This window comes from Rosa rugosa, chromosome 1 (genome assembly GCF_958449725.1).
Source record: "Rosa rugosa chromosome 1, drRosRugo1.1, whole genome shotgun sequence".
Taxonomy (NCBI): domain Eukaryota; kingdom Viridiplantae; phylum Streptophyta; class Magnoliopsida; order Rosales; family Rosaceae; genus Rosa; species Rosa rugosa.
Genome location: NC_084820.1, coordinates 57,137,222 through 57,159,953, shown reverse-complemented (window position 1 = coordinate 57,159,953; position 22,732 = coordinate 57,137,222). Strand labels below are relative to the sequence as shown.

At 37.6% G+C, this 22,732-nt stretch overlaps 2 long non-coding RNA genes and 1 pseudogene across 3 annotated transcripts; 2 read left to right on the top strand and 1 right to left on the bottom strand.

Moving 5' to 3' along the window:
- Positions 1-1,047: 1,047 nt before the first annotated feature.
- On the top strand, positions 1,048-4,893 carry LOC133731235 (RING-box protein 1a-like; annotated as a pseudogene).
- Positions 4,894-7,437: 2,544 nt separating this feature from the next.
- On the bottom strand, positions 7,438-12,968 carry LOC133725618 (uncharacterized). Its single transcript, XR_009854509.1, has 4 exons — positions 12,685-12,968; positions 12,298-12,343; positions 12,108-12,183; positions 7,438-7,464 (listed from the first exon to the last, which is right to left on the bottom strand). It is a non-coding gene; the product is annotated as an uncharacterized LOC133725618 (long non-coding RNA).
- Positions 12,969-18,344: 5,376 nt separating this feature from the next.
- LOC133742635 (uncharacterized) lies at positions 18,345-21,261 on the top strand. Of its 2 annotated transcripts, none has more exons than XR_009862657.1 (5): positions 18,345-18,710; positions 19,162-19,223; positions 20,289-20,383; positions 20,814-20,950; positions 21,142-21,261. It is a non-coding gene; the product is annotated as an uncharacterized LOC133742635 (long non-coding RNA). The 2 variants fall into 2 exon arrangements; XR_009862658.1 differs by having other exon boundaries at positions 21,112-21,234.
- The last annotated feature ends 1,471 nt before the right edge of the window (positions 21,262-22,732 follow it).

The window sequence follows — 22,732 nt, the reverse complement described above, 5'->3', positions numbered from 1 at the left end:
GCTTGCAACTTTTCTAGTTTATTACGTCCAGCAGGTTGCAGTTTTTGTGCCTTCTGCTGCTTTTCTTTTTCTTTCTTTTCAGCATCTTTCAATCTCTCTTGCATCTCCTTTGCTTTTTTCTCTCTTTTTGCTTTCACATCCCCTCACCAGTTAATGTCGTCTTTTTTCTGTGTTCTTTTCCTATTCTTTAATCTCACGACATATGAGTAGAGACCCATTGATGATACCGTTTAACCGGAATGTTGCTCTATAACCTGCATTGTTAACTCGCCCTTTTTGTCTCCAGTGGTGTCTTCTGTTCTTTCTCTAGGCTCAACGTACAAAGTGGAATGGCACGCGCAGCTATAGGACTTTTCACTATTTGAAACATGTCAAGTTGTTTTTCCATTTCGTCGACTGTGAGCATGTGGACTGCGGGGCTCTGGAAAAGTGAGTCCTTGTGTGATGGAGCTGTGGATTGACTTTCTTCTGCCACTGTGCAGTGAGGTGGCGATTGAGCTGCTGCGGCTGTAGAGTCTTCGACTGTGAAGATCCCTTGGGACTGACCTTCCTCAACTGTCGATTGATCTTTCTTTTCTGTCTTTGGACTCAACATTTGTTCCAATTTCTTCACTTTTACCTCTAACTCCTTCACCGATGATGCAAGGCAGAAATTCTCTGTCACAAGTGTAGCATTTCGTTCCTCCATATTCACCTTGTCCTCCGTGAATTCCCTTAGTTTCTCTTCCTTTTCCTTTAGTTTTTTCTGCAAATTATCTTTCTCCACAGTCAGACATCTTATCTCCTCCTCCTTTTTCTGAAGCTGTTTCTCCCACTTGTCTTTTTTTCGAAGCTGTTTCCTGTTCAGCCACCTCAACTTCTAGGTTATCCTCTTCCTTTTCAGAATTCTGATCATCATCTCCTTTTTCCTCTTATTCCAAAGCTGTCTTTGCTTCATTTGAACTATTCTCCTCTTCCTCGGATTCTGCTTCCTCTCTATCCTCCTTCAGCTTTTCAAAGATTTTCTGAAAGAAACATATTCCATATGTCAGTCACATGCTATGTGACATGACCAATGACATGTTTACGACAGTTATGAAGGCCAGTGACATGAAATGTGACTTGGCCATTGACATGCAGTGTGACAGTGACTTAATCAGTAACTTTTAACCAAGATAGTGACTAGGCCAGTGACAACTTCATTGACAGAGAACAACTTACAGTTAGTTTTTTCAAGCTGTTAACGCTTGTCCAATTCTGTATCAGCCTCTAGATGTCCCATTTTCTCATTTCATGCTCTTCCTTCTCCCTTCCAAATATTGGCTTGATTTTTCCAATCTTTTGACAAAACCAATACTACTTGCAAACAAAAAAAAATTAGTCATAACAACTTGCCAGTGACAATCAATTTGAAATTTGACTCTGCCAGTGACATGCAGTTTGACTTGATCAGTGACTTGACCAGTGACATTTTAGTTTGACAGTAACTTACTAGTATTATTAGAATGCAGCCCCCCGTATTACCATATGAGCTGTTTGACTTCTTCTTTTTCAAAGTCTTTATAGACTTTTTTAAGAAGTTTCCAACTTCCTTTACCCAGTCATAAGATCCAATCTTATCCAAATTTTTGCATGCTTTGACGTAGTCCCATGAAATTGTTCCCCCTGCGTTTGGGAACAAAAACTTGATTGACAAGTCCAGCAAGATTAACCTTGCCACATTTTTGTCCTTCTTCTCAATCCCTTCCTCTGTTGTTGGCTTGTCTTTGATGGCATCTTGCAGAGCTTTCTCCACAACTTTCTTGTTAATTCTCACTGTCTTTGGAAAAAACTTCTCAACAAAGTCGGACTAATATGCACCCTCAGACGTTTTTGGGACCAACTCACCTTTTGCTAGCAGTTCTAGGATCTTTGAAATATCTCTTGTCGAGATCCTGAATTTCTTCTTTCCAAAGAAGAAGAGGTCTTTTTCATGGTTGTAGGCCTGCAGTAGGAGGGTAATGAAATCATCAGATTTCTTGGCTGACTTCTCCTCTATGTAGCCACCATGGAATGCATCAACAATATTTCCAAATGGTGTCTACCTGAGCAAAGCTAATGTTCTTGGACTTAGATTGTTCTTGTTATCTTTAATTGTGTTCAAAAAACTTATTAATGTGCACATGTACTGCACATGTCCTGGTTTCACATGTCTCTTCCTCTTTGGCGCAGCTTCAGGTTTTTCTTCTACTTCTTCTTCCTTTTCAGAATCTTCTGCTTGTTTTACTTTCTGTTTTTGCTTTTTACTTTTTAATGCTTCTTCGAACGCTTCTTTGGTGATGGTTCTTCTTCTGTGTCTGAATCTTCTATATGTTTTACTTTCTGTTTTTTGCTTTTTTCTTTTGAATGCTTCTTGGAAATCTTCTTTGGTGATGGTTCTTTTTCTTCTGTGTCTGAATCTTCTACTTCATCATATTTTTTTCTTTTTGATTTCAAACTCTTCTTCGAATTCTTCTTTCTCTGTATCGTTCAATCATCTTCTTCATCTTCTGATTCCGCCTCTCGATAGTCTTCGTCATCATTGCTTGGTTCCCTTTCTTTTCTTTTTGGTCTTGCCATTTCTGATGTTTAAATTCTATTGAAAATTTTTAAAATAACAAGCTTAGCGTTGAGTTTGCAAGTTACATAACTAGTAACTTGGCCAGCTAGTGATCTGGCCAGTGAAGTCACAGGCCATGTCAATGACAACGTCAGTGACATGATCAGTTACATGTTCAATTACTTGGTCAGTTACATACATTGTAAGTGACATGGTCAGTTATATGATCAGTTACATACATTGTAAGTTACATGATCAGTTACATAATATGTGACATGAGGTTAACACACGTTGCCAAGGAGTTGGTCTTTTCCAGTGACTTCACTGGCCAATGACTTGTCTAGCGACCTGGCCAGTGACCTTACTGGCCAGTTTAATTATATGATCCTATAAAGTATGTATTTGAACTAGCAGCACTTCCATTTTAGTAAAGCATACAACCTAAACAGCATCACACACATTCATTATTTCCATATAAATGACTATGTTATTGTCCATGTCTCTGTATCAAACCAAAATGAAAACACAGCCACACCAAAATCAAATCACACCCACACAGTAGCCTATGTCACTGGCCATGTTACAGTATCAAACTAAAATTTAAAGACAGTCATTGATTATCTCCAATCAAAAAAGCTTTAAATCTTCAGTCAAACCAAAAATTGGAATCGAATTGTTTTGTTTCATAATCAAATGCAGAAATAATTATATCATATTCGACTTATAATTTCAAAACTAAACACTATCTCAATGTATCGCAATTAAGTAAGAGAAGTTTCTGAGAATCGAGGCTGAAAGATTTCCCGGTCGAGGTAGACGACTGAATGTCTGCAATTCTTCAAAACCCTAAAATTTGGGGCTTTATCTGTGAAGTACTTTTGCTGGAGGCGGCGCTGCTTCACCATGTAGGAAAACAGTCGTCGGAGAATATATGTGTCTCAGAATGTGTTCGCAAGAGGTGAAGAGGATTGAGAATTCTCTATTTCGGAGTAGGTTTGAGCGGTATTTTGTGTTTTTGAAATTCCGAATTGTAAGGTGGAGAAGATAAACAATAATCGTGTTATTTCACTTCTAGTAAATTGCCAAAGAAACTGACGGTGGCAGTTTTTGTAATTAAGTTGAACTATAGTGGTAGGTTGTGAACAGGTGACCTTAATTATCAAAAGGACATTTTGTGTTTAAATTATAATAAGACACTTCAAAATGATTTTTTTTATCATTATCCCTTATTATTATTATTATTATTATTATTATTATTATTATTATTATTATTATTAAGAGAATAGAGTTTATTCTCCAAAACTGAAATTTTTTACAAATTTAACCTTTATATATTAAAAAACTATGAAATATAACTAATCAATATGGGTAATATAGTAAATTATAAAATAAAAAGCAAACGAATCAAAATAAAAATAAAAGCAGAAAATGTGATAGTTGTACGAAAAGTTTTCCCACTACCTTTAACTTATCTCCACACACATAGTGGGTGGGCCCTGTTAATTATTATTTAATGAAGAAGAATTCTTTGAAAAATATGATAATATACTTCACTGTTGTAAAACCATCGTAAGAAGTAGATTTGTTGGTTAACATCTGTCTTCCATCAGATTTAATATAAGAAGGTCGTTTGTCCAAAAAAAAATTATATATATATAAGAATGTCGGTGTTGTCTACAAAGAAACACCCCCTCAATTGGACTCTCTTTGTTTCCTATCCTAGTCTACGTACCTAGGTCTATCTCATTCCTAGTTTAGCTAGGTTTATCTCATAGAGCTATATACGGAATCTTTTTCTTAGTCTAGTTTGTTATTCTTTTCTTTTCCTTGTTAGATTATGAGTTAGTGCGTGGTCTATATAAAAGAGCCGACACCTAGCATTGTATATTTTTCATTCGAAATTTGCAAGAGGACGTGCAAGTCTCCTTGTTCTTACAAACAGAAACAAAGCCATATTTTCTGCTTATTACAACTAATCCATTGGACTCCGACGTGACGATGGTTCCGATGGGGGTGGGATCAAGCGGTGGTGCAGGTGCTTGTTCTGGAAGCAAGAAGAGCAACAAGCGATTTGAGCTGAAGAAGTGGAACGCAGTAAGTATGTGGGCGTGGGATTTTGTGGTGGATAACTGCGCCATCTGCAGGAACCATATAATGCACCTGTGCATAGAGTGCCAAGCCAACCAGAAAACTGTGACCAGCGAAGAATGTACGGTGGCTTGGGAACTTGCAACCATGCCTTCCACTTCCACTGCATTAGTTGATGCCTCAAGACTCGTCAGGTCTGTCCTTTGGATAACAGCGAGTGGGAGTTCCAGAAGTATGGTCATGATTAAAACCATGCATGTCAAAACCAGGCTCTAATTCTTTTGATTATCATTAATAGTGTCTGCAATTAGTTTTGCTACCAATTGCAATAACTCAATGCTTATTACAGAAAGCGCTTCTCAAAGTTGAGTTTTAAGCTCTTATATGCCTAGCTTAATTAGCAAAGATCTTTCTTTCCTACTTGGGTTTGAAAGATATATGTATCTTGTATAAAAAGCAAAGACCTTAAACCGCATAAAGTTGTTTAGTGAGTTGTCCTCTCTATTTTTCACTAAAATGGTCTGAATTACAAATAGGATTATTTCGGGATTCAAATATACAATTGAACAAAAAGATTTAACAAAAAATTTGTATAAGTTGTCTTAGATTTGCAATTTACATGTTACCAAGTTGGATTCTTTAGATGTCTTCGAAATATTAGCGAAGAGAAAGGCTCAGATGGCTCAAGCAATAAGCTTCAGCCTGAACCAAGAATATAGCAGCATCATTATTAAGACTTGAGACCCTGAACCAGAAGTTAGTATTTATCCTAGCCCAAAGAAAACAAAACTGTAGGGCTAGAATGAGGAAGAATAAAGATCTGCTCTGTTCTAGTCAAATTTCAGATTTGAGGCCGAAAAGCTTATTGGCAACAACAGACTTAGGCCAGTACGCTTAGCACAAAGAACCCAAGACAAACCAATTGGAACTCAATTTGTGACCTCTCCAAATATCTAAATCTTTCAGATTTAGGTATTTGATTCAATCTGTTTTGTCGAGATTTGAAACTGTAGTTTCTCGTAAAACAACCTTGGTAAATAATATGTAAATCAAATTACAGGATAAGCATCGTAAATTCAAAATCAGTTCAATCATATGGTGAATTGTTCATCCTCCAATCATACTGGCTTTAACATGACTGTATAGTTGACAATTGATTTAACATTTGAATAGGCAACGCTGATGCATATCTTATTTCATAGAAGCGAAAAAGTCGTTACACATAACAAAATAAGGACCAAATTCTCTAAGTTCTACAAACATATAATAAAAAGAGATTTCTTACAACTAAAGTCTCTGAAATAACTAAATTTTTTTTGTATCATCCTTAGATGTATGAGGCGAAGTGAGGACTTCTCCAACCATAAGTTTGGTCATTGTCATCAACTTCTACAAAATCTCTGTCTGTTTACAAAGAAACACCTTCTCAACCGAAAATTATGGACTTCAACCTGGAGATGTACATACACAAATAATCAAATATCTGAATCATCTTCTATTGCAAATCAAAATACAAAGTACAATCAAGCCTCAATTTTAATAAGGGTCATACGTAATACAATAAAAGTGATGAATTCCGAAAGAACAAAGGAAAATTCATTTCTTGGTGTAAAGATAAAACGTCATAATCATTATTTTAACATCTCATTGTGCCTATATTCTAGGTTTTTATTATTATTAGTGATGAACAACCGGTAAACAACTTAATTTCATTTTTGCATTTTCAAATCTACCGCTTAACTAGATGCAAATCATACATGACAATTATATACAAGTTCATCATATCTCAACAATTAAAAAGTACTCATGAAATGTACACTAAATTATTCAATTGAATGCATCATATCTTCAATTAAATCACTCAGATATTAACTGTAAGTGATAAGACAAAAAGATATTGATCAACTAATATTCAGACACAAATAAAATTACACTAAGAAAAGACAAAAAAGACACATGGTCCAGTATCGTCCCACCTATCTCTATTTATTGATAAAAAGGTATACATAAGCTAATGATTAATGATAGCATAGCTGATTCTTCAAGTTAAACATGAGTGTGAAACAATTTGGTCCTTCAAATCCCTCACCACAGGACATAAACCATTTTTACTTTATCCAAAAAGGATCCAACTATAAAATCATAGTTCAGTTTTGAAATATACCTTACATGAAACCAAGCAGTACAATGGCTAGTGAATAGTCAATCACCATATCAATAAATGATTACACGACATCAACTCTTAACTAATAAAAGATCAGACCAACAGATTACAGCCTTCAAATTTAACATTCATCATGTCAACTTACTGACAAAGTTGTTATCAAAGCAACCATAACTGAACCAATGCATATCATATTATCCATTCTGAATACAACTCAGTAACATATTCTACTTAAATAGAAAATATTAGGTGACTGGAAGTCTAGTAAAGATATTTTACCCCAATTCTGCTACAGGAGTTGTGTCAGTTTCCTTATTAACCAAAGTCTGGAGTTTTCCCTTATCCAAACGGGTCTTTGAGTTGAATATAATTTCATATTGAGCTCCAAGTATACGCTGGCGTTTTAACCAAAAGAACTTCTTTTGCAACTCATTTGCTTTTGCATCTATGACCAGAAGTAGTTTCTTGGTTATCATATGAAATTGTTCTCTGGACTTCTTATCAATATGAGGTGATCGTAACACGGTATATAAGACGCGTGTGTCAGGCAACTGAATCCTCCGCGTGCAAGGCAGAAGTCCCAATGGATGTTTCTCAAAAGATCGAATCGCAACACATATTCTGGTTGTCATTACTGCTGCTCCAACCTCAATGACTATAACACCAAGCAAGAGGCAACCAAACACATGTCAAAACACATATATTACAATCGAAGTTAGATGAATATGTAGCAAAAAAACACAACCAGCCACACAACTCTCAACAGAACTCGCATTCCCAATAAAAACACAAATTACACAACTCCATCAAGCCAAAGAAAGAAACTCCCAAAAAAGTAGTTACAAGATCCAAGAGAAAACAGAAACACCAAGATGCCAAGAATTGAGTACTTAAAAGTAAGAAAATGACAGTGACATATTTAATCATTCAAAAACTCGAACCACAAATGTAGAGAGTCAGAGATGTGGTAGTGGTATTGGCAATAGAAAACTCTCCGAGAATCATACAAACTCACTTTGCTTTTAGTTTTTCTTTTGTTTTCTGTTCTTGTTTAATATCTCCCTAACTAGAATTATAGATTCCTATATTCATAACTTTAAAAATCATTACTTTACTAAAACCAAACGCTATGTAACTAACAACCAAAGTAGAATCCAACTAAAATAAGGCCCGTGCAGGCGTCAAGACAATGTATGAATCCGCTGAAATTTCATGCCTTACATTTGAACTAACAGCAAGTTGTGAATCTAACATCCAAAAAATGCAATGCATTTGGCTTCACCGGCCATCATATAACAATCAGATTATAAAACTAAAACCACGTCGAGTATTAGCCAAAATTGGATTTCAATTTAAGATGGTAATTAGAAAAGTTACAACTTTGATTTTATTCTATACTGTGCAGACTGCAGTCTAGTGTTGTTTGAATCAAAAACAACGACAACGAATTCCTAATTAATCAAATCCAAATCACATAACGAAGTGAAAAGTAAAGAAATTGATGGGTCTTTTTTGGCTCCTAATTCACCAAGACCCAAAAGAGAATTGAAGAAATTAGATTCCGGAGTTGTGGAAAATCAGACGAGAAAAAAAAAACGATATTTTTGTCTACAACGAAATAGAGTACCCATAATGGAGATTTCCCTAACTATCGGCGATTTATCGGCCCGTTTTGCGATGAAACCACAGCGGTCGGCGGTGAAGGGCGGAAAGTAGAGAATGGAGTGGAGGGTGGTATTGGTTTCCAAGGGTTTAGCCGCTCCGCTAAACAAAGAAAACTATATATTTATGTTTTACTCATCACAGCCCAAAACGACGTTGTTTCGGTAGGTGAGTAGGTAACTTAACATTTGAGGACAGTTTTTTTAGGACGGTATTCTTCTCTTTTTTTCGCCAAGGTGTGTACAATAGCAACATCCATGATGACCGAAAGTACATTTACAATTTTAATTTATTATAATTTTAATTTTTAAATTTATATATGGTTGAAATGAACTTGTTCTCTAAAATTGGATTTCAATCGAAAATAGTAATTGAGCAGTGACTACCATGTAGTTTATGTTCTGGATACTCATCCAAGTATCCGTAGTTATGCTCACTCTTGTTGAGTGAGCAGCAAACTCACTCATCATCTTAGCTTTCTCAATTTGATACAACTCCCACACTCCTCTAGCAACCTCTTTTCTCTTCAGTCTTGGCCACTGAGGCTGCAACTCTTCCACAAACTCCTTAAACCCATCCCCTTCAACACGCATGAAAGAAAGTTCATCCATAGGGATGGCATTTTAACCCATGGGTATGGGTACCCGTGGGTATTTGTTCCTTTCGGGTATTTTTTTATGGGTATGGGTACCCTTATGAAGTTTGGGTGGGTGCGGGTATTTCATAAAATACCCGTATAGAAACGGGTGGGTATGGGTATTACCCACAGGTACATAAAATTTACCCAATACCCAAACCCTATTCACTTCTCTTCTCTCTTCGACTCTTCTCTACTCTCTCCGACTCTTCTCTCTCCTTTCAACCCAGCAATCTCGCCGGAGATCCGGCTACTCCGGCATCTAGGGTTTGAGGAAGTGGTGGATTTCATCGGCGGAGACGAGGTGGAGTTCGTCTTTCAGTGAATTTCAGGTGCCGCCAGAGCTAACTTGGGTTCCATTTCGAAACCTTCATAACCGATTTTCGGTAATTTCCGCCATTGTTTCTCCTCTCTCGCAGTCTGGTTGATATCGGGGGTTCTATTCCATCTCAGCTTTCACCAGCTTCGAACTCGTACTCATGTTTCTCTAAGGTCTGGCTTCCTTCTCTCTTATATCTGTATCTATTTTCGGTATATATGCAGTTTGCCATGCTTGATTTGGACTTGTGAATCAGAAATGGTGGATGGTTTTGGCTTAGAATTATCAAAGTAGCTATGCCCAATTAAGTTTTCAATGATCTGGGAAAATGGGATCAGAGATTTTCAACCAAAACTTCAAACCTAGTGTGCTTGGAGGTTTTTCTGTATAATTTGTGAAAATGAAAACTACTCGTCATGTTTGATTTGGTTTCAATTTGATCAAAAACGTTGTGTAACTTCCTGTAAAGCATTTGGTATGTTCATAAACAGGGCACAAACAGAGCACCTAATCTCACTGTGTGTGTATCTAACTTCTTGCAATATGCATCTACTTATATATTGGAATTTGTATTCATTCTTTGGTTGCTATTTTACTTCTTGCAGTATGGAAGATATGTCTCGTATAGCTGCGCTAATAATGAAATAATGGATGAGGATGTGGAACAAAGTGTTCCACGCAAAAGAAAGAGGAAGGCAGCAGTATGGGATAATTTTGAAGTAAAAGTGATCAAGGGGGAAGAGAAAGCCTGAATTGCCTCTTGCTCGTCACTTTGGCCATCAAATTTGATGAAATAAGCTTTCTGAACTTGAATTTGATGGAATAAGCTTTCTGAACTTGCTTTGATTGTGCTGAAATTGATGCCTATTTAGATATGCCCACCTCTTAGAAATTTTCATTAGTAGTGATTGAACTATCCAAATGAAAAGAATAGAAAAGGCTAAGTTAGCTGCTGTCACTACTTGTTTGATTTGTTTGTTGCATAGATTAGTTTTAAATATTGGTTATAGGAAGAGGTGAGGGTGATGAAACAGAAAAAAAAAAAACCCACATTCAGGTTTGCTTTCGGGGTTTTGATGGAATAAGCTTTCTGAGCTGAACAAGTTGGAGCTTGAGTTTCAGTTCTTGATGGGATTCAAGTTACATGTGAATGTGAGTGTGTTTGGGAAAAGAGAAGTCAGTATTGGAGGAGGCTATCAAATTGAGAGCACATTGAGAAGTGCAGAAGAAATCAAAACAAGGCAAGATGAAGATAGAAGATATAACCAGTGTGCTGGTGTTTTGTTGTAGATCAAATCAAGGAAATTTCTTTCTTTTTTTTCTTTGTTTTGGTGGGATTTTAGCCTAGTAATTCATTTGTACAGGTTGATGTAAATTTGTGTAAATATATAAAGTTGTTGCATCTTTTTCTGGTAAGAAATATACATATCCAGATTGGCATAATCAGTTACATACTTCCAGTTATTTTGTTTATGCAGCAAAGAACAATTTTTTTCTTTCGATAGGTATGCAGCAAAAAACATTAATAATTTGAAGAGCACAGTAACAATAATTGATTATTTGCCAGCTTGATAATTAATTAAAAAAAAGTAGTAATACGTATTTGTCAAAAATAAAAAAATAGTAGCTAGTATTTAAAAATAATAATAATAATCCCAGCCTTTAATAGGCTGAAGGCCTTAAAATACCAAAAAAAAACCTTGCTCATATTGAAAACGGGTAAATGGGTGGGTATGGGTTTACCCATTTAGAAATGGGTTGGGTAAATACCCATACCCGCGAATTATTTGATGGGTATTACCCATTGGGTATTACCCAATGGGTAGAAATGCCAACTTGATTCATCCATGATGATCATCCTAACACACTTTAAATCACATCTCTTTCGATTGAATTTATGGTAAGTAACCTCCCCACTAACATTATCCGTACTAAGAGTGGTCTGACCCTTTGTTTCTGGTGGTGGCTCATAAAGAGGGCTGGTTTTGCACTTCTTTGCGTGAGACCACATTGACGAAGTCCCATTTGTAGTGCTGCAGGCAGGTACAATTTCTTGGCAAAAATTGCACTGTGCAACCTCTCTATTGTCAGTCCCATCACTCAGTTTCGGCCTAGTGAAACACTCCCAGGTTTTGCTTCTTCCTGAAGCTGGCTTTGCATTTTTACCCGATGTCCCCACCCTAGTTCCTTTCTTTCGTTTCCAACCTGCCCTAACAGGCAATGTATTATCCTGCCCTTCATGAGTAGGAATGGTTGGGACTGACTGTGACTCTACTTCAGGGATGATAATTAGGTTAGGGTTTGGGTTTGGAGGCTGATCTGTAGATAAAGTAGGGCTGTGATTAAGGTTACTGCATATTGAGGGAGTACTCAATCTACTAGAAGAAGATGCCATCTACACAGACATGAAAAAAAAAAAAAAAACAAGAAATAAACATCATATTCTGCCTAAACAACAGTCCATACATTTCCAGCAAAACAGCCTTCATATACTATTTATCATTTATGACTCCACACCACATTAAAAGTATTCATTTGCAATTCATTAATCACAAGTATACACTAATCATTAGCAACCTTCATTCATTATAACATACATCACCATCCATACGTCACAGTTCACCGATAACAATTTACACATACCATTCATGATTGAACAGTCCAAGTCAAGTACTCTTACCTTTTAAAGGTATGCTCTTAAACGTATGCTCCAAGGCTCCAACTGATCACACTGGGACTCCTTTGATTTGAATTTACTAGGAAGCAAGCAAACAAAGAAGCTGGTCAGACAGACAATTTCTAATAGTCATTCTAATAGATAAGAAATATAAAAACTCGTATTGAAGCTGTCAAAGTGGGTAAAATCATACCTTCATAAGCCTTTATCCCTCTACCATGAACTATACAGGACAAAACCTGAATGGGAAAACAGAAGTCCGTAAGCAATTATCAAATCAAGCATATAAACATTCAAAAGATATATCTATAGCACAGGGTGCAAATCAATCCCTAAAAAAAAAACAAATCAAGCAATTATCAAATCAAGCACAGGCTGCAAATCAATCCTCAAAAAAAAATTAAAAAAAATCAAGCACAGGCTGCAAATCAATCCCAAAAAAAAACCCAAAAAGAGAGAAAGAAAGAGAGTGACAGAGAAAGTTAACGTTAGAAATCGGCTTTCAAACTTTACCTTGCGACTAATTGACAATAAAAACTGAACAACAACATAGAATAGGGATAGTAATCAACAATATTACCTTGCATTCGGTGAAGGAAACAACAATTTTCCAGAATTAGGGTTTCGATGGTTTGGGGGTTTTTAGATTTTTGGGTGAATCTGTTGAAATTTAGGAGAAATAAGGCTAGGGAATTCGGCTATAAGCTTCTGCAAGTCAATTATCTATGGATTTGATCATTTTTGGGGCCGGAATCTGGGAATCTATGATTTTGGGGAGGGAGGCGCTGAAATGTCGAAGCTGGGAGACAAAATATGAAAATGAGAAGTTAGGTCGAGCAAAAAACCCTACGACTTGTTGGTTTCGTTTTAGGGAAAATGCTCGTTTACCCAATTTTAGGCTAAAAATTGCCCACTTGCTCCACCAACTGTTTTTTAACCCCATTTACCCAAAACACTCTAAGGGATTATTTCTCTTTTACCCAATTAATTCTTTTTTCTTTTTTTTTGAGACTTTTTTGCCCTCTCCTTCTTTCTCACTTAGAGAGAGAAGTCACCCTCCACCTTGCTGTGCTCCGGTGACCAGTGGCCGGCGCGGTCTCCGGCGACCGGACTCCGGCGAAAGGCGACCGGATTCCGGCGACCGATGACCAGATTTCGGGAACCGGTAACCGAAATCCGGCGACCGATGACCGGAATCCGGCTATTATTGCCCCCCAGTAATCATATTACTGCCCCCCAGTAATCATATTATTGCCTCCCAAAAATCATATTATTGCTGTCCAGTGAATTGTATGAACTCCCAAAACCAAAATAATACACTACAGGCACAATTGATCAATTTATAATCATATTATTGCCCCCCAATACAAAGTTCAATGTCTCTACTGCCTCCCAATAGACCACCAAAAATGCACCATTTTGTATGATTCACAGATAATTTGACTTTAATACACAGAAAACAACAGGTAACTTATCAATACACCACACTATAGTGATCCCTGTCCCTCATTTCAAAGTCTACTGGGGGCCAATAATGTGTCTACTGCCTCATCTTCGTTACCAACAGACCCAACGTTTTGCTCATTATCCATAACCATCTCCACAACACCGTTCTTCAATTCGTCTTCGGTGACCTTCGACTCCGCCACATCGTTTCTAGGCTCGTCGTCGCTCATTACATCCACCACATCGCTCACCGGAAGCTCATTCTCAGCCTTCCTGGCCCGGGTCCGGCCAAACGAACAGGTGACCTCCGCCTGAGCCAAATCAAGGTCAATTCGTGCTTCAGCCCCGGTCGTTCACCGGCGGGAAGCTCTACATGCAGAATGACCTCAACATGTCCGCCGCGTCCGTCACCAAGCAGCTCTGCGACCTCGACTTGCTGCTCAGATCTGGCATCCTCCACCAGTCAAACGCCACCTCCGCCGTCTCGCCCCTTGCCGCCGCAAACGATGAGTCGCGCAATCACCGTCGAGGCCTCATCAGCGACCCGGAAAACACCTCCTCTGTTTCGGTCTTCATCGGCGCCTTCTCCGGCGACGCAGAACCACTCGATTGGCGCCTCCTCCATTTGCCGCTACTTCTGGAAATATTACGCCATGCCGGAGTCGAGAGAGAGAGAGAGAGAGAGAGGGACACGTCTGAGAGGAAGAGAGAATATGATAGGAGAGTAATTTTTTAATTAAAATAAGGGTATTACTGTCAAATACTGTTAGATTGAGTAAATGGGGTTAAAAAACTCTAGGTGGAGTAAGTGGGCAATTTTTAGGCTAAAATTGGGTAAGTGGTCACGGCCCCTTGTTTTAATTATGTCTGACAAGAACTAGAAGAAGATAAATATAAAATTTGTTATACATAACGGCATGAGCAGCCCGTGCTGCAGTGGTTGGGGTTGAAGTGTTTGCGGAAGAGGTTGACAATTCGAAACCAGCTTTTTATATTTTTCGAGGACGGTATTCTTCTCTCTTTTGTGCCAAGGTGTGTACAATTGCAACATTTATGATGACTGAAAGTACATTTACAATTTTAATTTATTATAACCTTAATTTTTAAGGTTGAAATGCACTTGTTCTCTAAAACTATTGTTTCATTGATGAGAAGATTAAAATCAATGCTTTCTAGCTTACAAAATAAAAGAGAGAAGAAAATGAGAATTGTGAATTTCATTTGTCACTTCTTATCGTTTCTAATGGTACAAAACAACCGTAAATAATGTAATCGTTTCAAGACATTCTATTTTTTTTTAGAGGAATGAATATTCATATATTCTTACTGTTTCATCGATCTTCTTTAACATCATGAAAATGATATTGATTTCATTAGATTCAATTAATAGCCATTAGCAAGGGCTAGAGTCTACCATATACTTGAACCGAAAACGGACAAGAGTCCCGAATTTTATCAAGTAAATGCAAATTCATTATAAGTTTGTTTTGAGCTCGTTATAGCAGCGAACTTATAGTACAAAGAACAAATTCTGTGTGTTTTAGGGCAACATCTGCTAGCCTACTATTAGTCAATCATGCAATTGTTGTACCAACAGAAAACCACTTCCTAGCAAACAAATAAGAGTTACTCCTCATTCATAAGCCACAGGTGCGCCCCCTATTCAAGATAGTCATCAACTCCAATAAAAGTATTGATTCGAACAGATAGGCATTTGAACACCATGTACCGAGCTAAAAGCCTAAGAAGGTCAATTCTTAGGCCATGCTATCCCAATCCACTAAGGTGACAAGACACCTTCCTTGAAAGCCCATGGATTAGGCCTAGATAGCCAATATATGAGTTTGGGACTAATGGCACAAAAGCACAGGCTAACTCCTGCTACGCTGCCGCACTACCAAGTTTTCCAGCGGTCGACCCTTCCGGCACACTATCATGTTGTCAACTCTTTGTGAAAACCCACCCAGGCCTGCCCACCAGCAATCAGAAGTATTGATCGTACCACTAAGAAATCAACTCGAGTAAATGTAGCAAGCAAGAGACCCAAAATCGATTGTAATCCCGCATATTCGACCTTGATCTCCGACGCAAAACACGCTCGCCTCAATCTCGATCTGTGCGCTATAGACCGGCGATCAACCAAGTAGAAAAATATTTTGACCTCCTTTACCACCACGCAACGCTGAACTTGCGCCTAGCGTTCCCACGACCCCTGATGAAGTTCATCGGTGCCAGAAAACAGACAACAATCGAAAATTCTCTGCTGCCGTGTTTCGCTCAAAACCCTTTAGTTCTGCTGTGTGACTTTTCCTCTAACCTCACTTATTGTAAGGTATTAAAAACTAATTTTAAATTTTCATGTAACACTACTACAAAAATTGAGTTAGACGACGGCTAAAAACTGTCTTCTGATATGGAGGCTGACTGTCGTATATCTCGGTGTCGTCTGATGAAACATGATTTGGAGAACCGTCGTCTGAAAAACTCGGCATCCATGTCGACAGCATGTCGACAGGCTCTCGACAGCATTAACTATTGTGTGAAATTTACTCAAACGACGGACAACTTTAGCAGCCGTTGTGTGATTGCGATTAAGAGGTCGCTTTATTTTATGGACGTTGTGTGACTTTTATTTAGACGACAGTTTTCCAAACGCATCCGTCACCTGTTTTGAATTCAGATAACAGTTTTTATTTTGTGGCCATTATAAATATAGTTTTGTGCTTTGAGACGACACTTTGAGATTTTACCATTGTGCTATAACATGTTGGACAATGCTTTTCATTTATTCTTGTTGTCTAATTGTTATAAAATATACAACTATCAAATTAATTCAAATCCACCATATATAAAATGAATTCAGCATATTGATATCAAAAAGGGATTATTTCCCAAATATTCATACACAAATTTAGGAGGGTAATTTGTACATTTGTCTTCTCTCTGTTTCTGTCAACTCTTGCTATTTTCTACATCATACAATGGCCGAGTACCTTCTACGGTAAGATTTGTGTCGTCATATGTTCAAAACTTTGCCTCAGACATGAGTGCTGCTGCAATCATGAATTGTGATCGAACACTATCAGCTGCTTTAGGGTCATTTGCATTCTTGTCAGGATGGTATCTACAATGATGAATTGTTTATCTTTATCTGCAATAGCAACGCTGAACACATCGTGCCTTCCTACCTTTTTAGTCTGCAAGCAACAGAGAAAACACAAGCACAAGAGATTTACAGCAAATTGTTGATATTTGAAACACAACGAAATAGATAGCTAGCTAGCATAACAATGCATGATTAGGGTTCAGGCCTAGCTGTTTAAGTATGGAGCTGAAACGTCAATTTAGTAAACAAAATCTTTTCTTTGTTTTTGGACCAAAAAAATTTCCTTCGTCACATCCTACTGTGTGAGAATACTTTTCTTTATTACATAAAACCTAAAAATTCGACAACTAATTATTTGTGAGTTGTGAGTCGAACTCGACCTCCCACTTTGTGAGAGTACTAACGATTAAATTAATTAAATGCAATTAATTAGGCATTTAGAGACTCCAAGCTCACCTCTTCCAGAATACCCATCACAACAGAACCCATAAAAGCAATCACCAAAACGATCCGAGTAAAATCGTACAGAGCTTCCCGATCGAAGACATGTCTATCAGATATGCAGCAGGAGAAAACAATTGAAAATAAAAAAAAAAAAGATTAATTATAATGGCATAATGCATCACTTCTTTTTCTTCTTATTCCAAATGTAGGAAATTCAAAAGTGCACAACTATAACAAACTTACCAAGTGGCTCGTTGCTATTTTTGGAGGATATATATATGTTTGATCCAAATTTAATTCTCTGCTGTAGTAAATCATCCACATCAATTCCCTTGTCTAAATATGTTTTCAGTAAATCTGCCAAGCCTTCCTTCTGGTGTAAAGGAACAATAAAAGATATTATAAGTAACAATATCTTTTAATCAGCAGTGAAGATAAAGACAAAACAGAGTTCATATTAACAGAAAAGAGCAAGGACAATGAGCAGTGAAGATAAGACACTGCTTGAATACCCAAGGATGTTATTTATTGAATGGTGCTTTTGTTCATGACAATTATAGGATTCACATTCCTTCAAAAATCCAAACACACCATTGATAATCCAGAAGCATTTTTGACATATGAAAAGCACCTGTAAACCAACCTTAAACCACTTCATAGAAAGCAAATTGTTTGCTAACATAAGATCATAACCAAAATTTGGGAACCCCATTGAAGGAGACTATATTAGTTAATCTAACACTTATTACATTGGTCTGTAGTTATGTTACATTCAGATAAGAAAAGTATAAAACATTTCACTGTTATTATTTCTTCTCACCAAATACAACATCAAGTTTATTTGCTCATCAACATTTGTTAAAAGAATATATCGTAGTGGAACATCGACCAAAATTGAGGTGGATAATGTAACATCCCGAACCTGAATTTACCGGGTTACTAATCATTTGGACGGTAAACGACTTTTACTTTCACTTTTACTATCGTGTCGATATTTTTAGTGGCCCTAAAAGTTGACTTTTTGTTGGGGTCAAAATTTGAGGAAACTTTCTTCTTCAAAATTGTAGAGGACGTTAAACCGAGCGCGTGCATATGCGGTACGTAAAAATCAGAGTTCGTATGCGAAAGTTATAAGCGAAATACAAAAATTACTGTTCATGGTAGATTGGTATATATTCAAATTTTTTACTGTGGCTGGGTAATTTTTTCTTTTCTTCTTCTCTCTCCTCCTCCCGTGTTCTTTCTCTCTCTCTCTCTCTCTTTCTCCTCTGCAACTCCGGCCATCTCTCGAGTCCGACCACCTGGAAGCGAACCGCGATCACCGTTGGCTTCCTCTCCTCCTCCTGGACACGCCTGCGGTGGTAGCTCGCCGAGTCTTGGCCGGAAAACGAAGAACCAAGCCGTGGAAGTTCACTGTAGCAGATTGAGGTCAACGCTGGTTTTTCCCGATTCCGGCCACCATAGACGACAAATATTGGTCCTTTGGAAGATCCTTGAGACGTAGATGATGCTCTCCAAGTATTTTGTAGCGATTTGAAGCGTGGAGGAAGAAAGTATAATTGGAAAATTTCACTGTACTTCGGATTGCTTAATTGTTCGGCCACTTAGAGGTATTTTCTGAATTTACCACAGTTGAGAAAGTTGCTTAGAATGTTGAGTTGATGCTGTGGATGAAATTTGGTGGCCGGAGGAGGAGTTGGCCGCCGCATGAACAGTGCCGCCGCATGAACAGTGGTGGCGAGTGTTCATGCGGCGGCGAGTGAACATTAACTTAAATTCTATCTTTGTTGTAGAATTTGTAAATGTGGTTTTTGGTGGATTTTGGAGTGATTTGTTATGGATTAGGAATTTCCGAAGTTTGGTGAGACGGGTGTCGATTATGGGAATCCGACCTTCGGATTTTCCCTTGCTTCCGCTTTAGAATACTTAATCGATTAATTGGTAATAGTGGTAAAGTTTGGATTGAATCCGAGAAGAAGTGGATAGGTGATTTATGAGGATATGACGTGGGAATCGTGTTTAATTTCCGGATAGTTATTCACGAATTATAATTGTGTACAGGGTGACGTACCGAATTACTGCTCGACGAGGGAAACCGTTTGCATGGTCGCCTAAACAATACTGTGAGTGGACATTTGATTTTAAATAATTATGCATGCAGTATTTGATTTATTTTATTATGTTCCGGTTGAGATTTAGTATATGATTTTATGATATAATGATTTCCTTTAATTGTTGATTTATCGGAACCTCCTAAATTATATTTAGTGGCATGTGATAATATTTGAGTATTTGATTTATCGAGATTCATTGAAATATGCTTCCGGTGATTTATTGATGATTTACGAAATTATTATTGAGTTCTTATTTCGGGAAGCATTTAGTGATTTTTGAGTTATGAGAAGTATTGAGAAGTGGTTTTCGGAAAGTGATTGATTGAGGAAATATTATGAGGATTAAGAATTTTCGAGTATTCGAGTAAGAATGATTTATCAGGTATTTGAGCATAATTGTATTATTCGGGTTTCTTTTCGAAAGCATTTATTAAAGAGATTGATTCCAGTTTATTGAGGAGGTAAATAAGTGGCGCATGCATGCATTACCTGGTCGGCAGTCCCCTCCAGGTAATAGTCTGGTCGGCAGTCCCCTCCAGAATATTCCGGTCGGCAGTCCCCTCCGATGCGTCATCTGGTCAGCAGTCCCCTCCAGATGACATGAGGTAGTTAGTCGACAGTCCCCTCTAACTACCTATGGTTAGTCGGCAGTCCCCTCTAACCATCACCTCCTCGTCCGGTCGGCAGTCCCCTCCGATGCGTCACTGGTCGGCAGTCCCCTCCAGGTGGCATGAGATGACTAATCGGCAGTCCCCTTTAGTCATCGTCTATTTTGAAACATGATTTGAGATATGAGTAAGTTAACGAGAGGTTTGAAATATCATAATGTATTTGAGGGATTTGAGACTTTAAAGAGATTTCGAGATGTTCTATTTTACGTGATTGAGATTTGAGTAAAGATGATGATTAATAATATTTTCAAGATTTTTACTGCATGCTTGGGTTTTAAGAGAATAATTTGGGAAAGCACTAAATCTTATAATTGTTTTCCTTCGAGATTAGTTATTTTTCGTCCACTCACTCTAACGGTTTTTAAATGTTTTTCCCTTGGGCCCTTCGATTTCAAATGCCCAGTTTGCAGGCCAGATTAGCTTGAGGTCGAGCGTACATGAGGTTGAGGCATAGCTATCATAGCTTCCGCATTATAAAAAGTATCGATCCTTTATCTGGTATTCTATCCTTTTGTATGCCCTGTGCATTAGATTGCTCTAATAACCCATGAGATTAATATTCTTAAGTTCAGAATTGTTTTGTCAAATGGGAGATGTTGTGATTTAGGGAGCAAGGGGGGCTCCAGAAGAATAATGGTGGATTATTTCTAGAAGTGTAAATGTCTTTCTACAGGTTTTGGGTAGTCCACTTTTAGAGGAAGTTCCGCCAAATTTTTTTGGTAGAATTTCTTCTAAGGTGGGCCCCGCAGGGCCACTTCGGATTTCAAGGTGAAATTCGGGGCGGGTCCTGTCAGATAAATTGAGTGGGTATTATAATTACCTGTTCTTATACATTCAAGTATTACCTAGTAACGTTACAAAACTGCTTGAAAAGCTGGATTCATTCCTTTTGCCTTTTGCTCATGGTTTTACGCTTGTTGACATCCAGATATTTCTTCCTTAACCGGATGGACTTTGGTGTAACCTACACACATACACAAGACAATCAAAAATTCATCACAGAGCAATGATTTCGTATTGGAATTCTCTGAAATCCAGGAAAAACCACCTTTCAAGAGATTCAGGGTATGCACTAAACACTTGGCGGTACAATAAATTTTACATATTTTCTTCAATTAATATCTTTGAAGGACCTTACAAATAATTGAACGTATGAAAGAATTCATAAATTGTGGTTTAAGGACAGGCCTCAACAAATGATTTTAATTTTTACAATGTACATACAGACCACCTTACTAACACATAATCATGAGCAGAAAGATCATTAGCATCGGAACCATACCTCAATGAGCTCATCCGAGGCTACATACCCTATGGCTTCTTCAAGAGTCATCTGCACCCAAAGGCATTCAGATATTAGTAACTACTTGACAAAGTAAAGATATCAGTAAGTACTTAACAAAGTAAAGACCATTTATGTCATCTAATATTTATGGTAGTCTATTACTCCCAAATGATATATGCTCTATACTTTTCATCTCCGGAATATAGCACACGTCTCTTAATAACTTAAAGAATTACTGTTGTTGAAATTACAAAATTCTGAAAGAGCTCACAAGAGATGCAATAAAAAAAATATTATGCTAATATCATATTCAAGATGTTAGTTCAGCAAAGTACCAATAGTTAGAGGCTAAATAAAGATTTAATTCAACCAAAAAAATAATAATTCATTATTCGACTGATTATATGTGTACTAACCTCCATACCATAAAGAGAAATGAGATTGCTTGATTGAAGTAAATGATGATTACAGAAGAGAACACATTTATACTACAATTGTGAGAAGGCCTAGCTGCTATCAGACAATAAGATCACATGTGAATGTTAAGAGAGTTGTCAGATGTGCAGTTTAATATATGGCTATGCTTGGTCTTCATAGTCTGCAATGTAGCAACAAACTCTGTCAATTGTACTTGGCTGAGAGAGCACGAGTTGTCTCCTAATATTGTCTTGTTCTGGACATGTAAATGTGTTCATGTTATCATCCCCCCGCAAGCTGATGCGGGATGTGAAGCAATCAGCTTGGAACGGAGACCACAAAAAAACGATGCTTTGGAAGACTTTCATGGAAAATGTCGGCGAAGTTCGCTACAGAGGATACATAATGAAGGTGGATGAAGCTACTTGTGACGAAAAAACTAAGATAAACAGACTGTTAACAAAGGAGGAGAACATCTGCTGATTGATGTCAGAGGAGGAGACAGTTGCTGATGCCAAGAAGAGGAGAACGACTAGTGATTGATGTCGAAGGAGGAGACGGTTGCCTGATGCGAGAGAAGGAGAAGTATTTCGCCCAATTCGAAAGGAAATTGAATTTGTTTACCAAACAGGGACTGAAAAAAAAAATGGAAGAATAGAGAGGGAGATGCAAAGTGAGGAAAAGACTTGAACAAAGCAAGACAAAAGCAAAAAGGAGGAAGAGAGAGACCAAAAACAAAGTAAAAGCAAGAGGAACATGATGCATGGTGCTGACAAGTAAGGAAGTGAGAAAGGGTGCTGGACGTGGTTCATTGCCAGTAGCTAAGCCATACATGTGATAGAGAGAGTTTGCAAGTATGTGGACAGAAAAACGTACACAAAGTGACAGGAGGATGTGGGGAGAAAAAGAGGGAATAGAGATTGAAAACACAGAAAATGAGAAAAGAGATGGACTTGATTATATAGAAGATGAGTAATGTTTTTGTTCTTTTGGGGTGACGAAGAAGTGATTACCATGGTAGGTATGAGAAAAAAACCATGAGTGAGAAGGCTATGGTCTTGAAATTTCAGATTTCAAACGATGAGGAGAAGAAGAATGAGAGGGAGAAGCTTTTAAAAGAGAGATAGTAGAAAATCTATATAAAA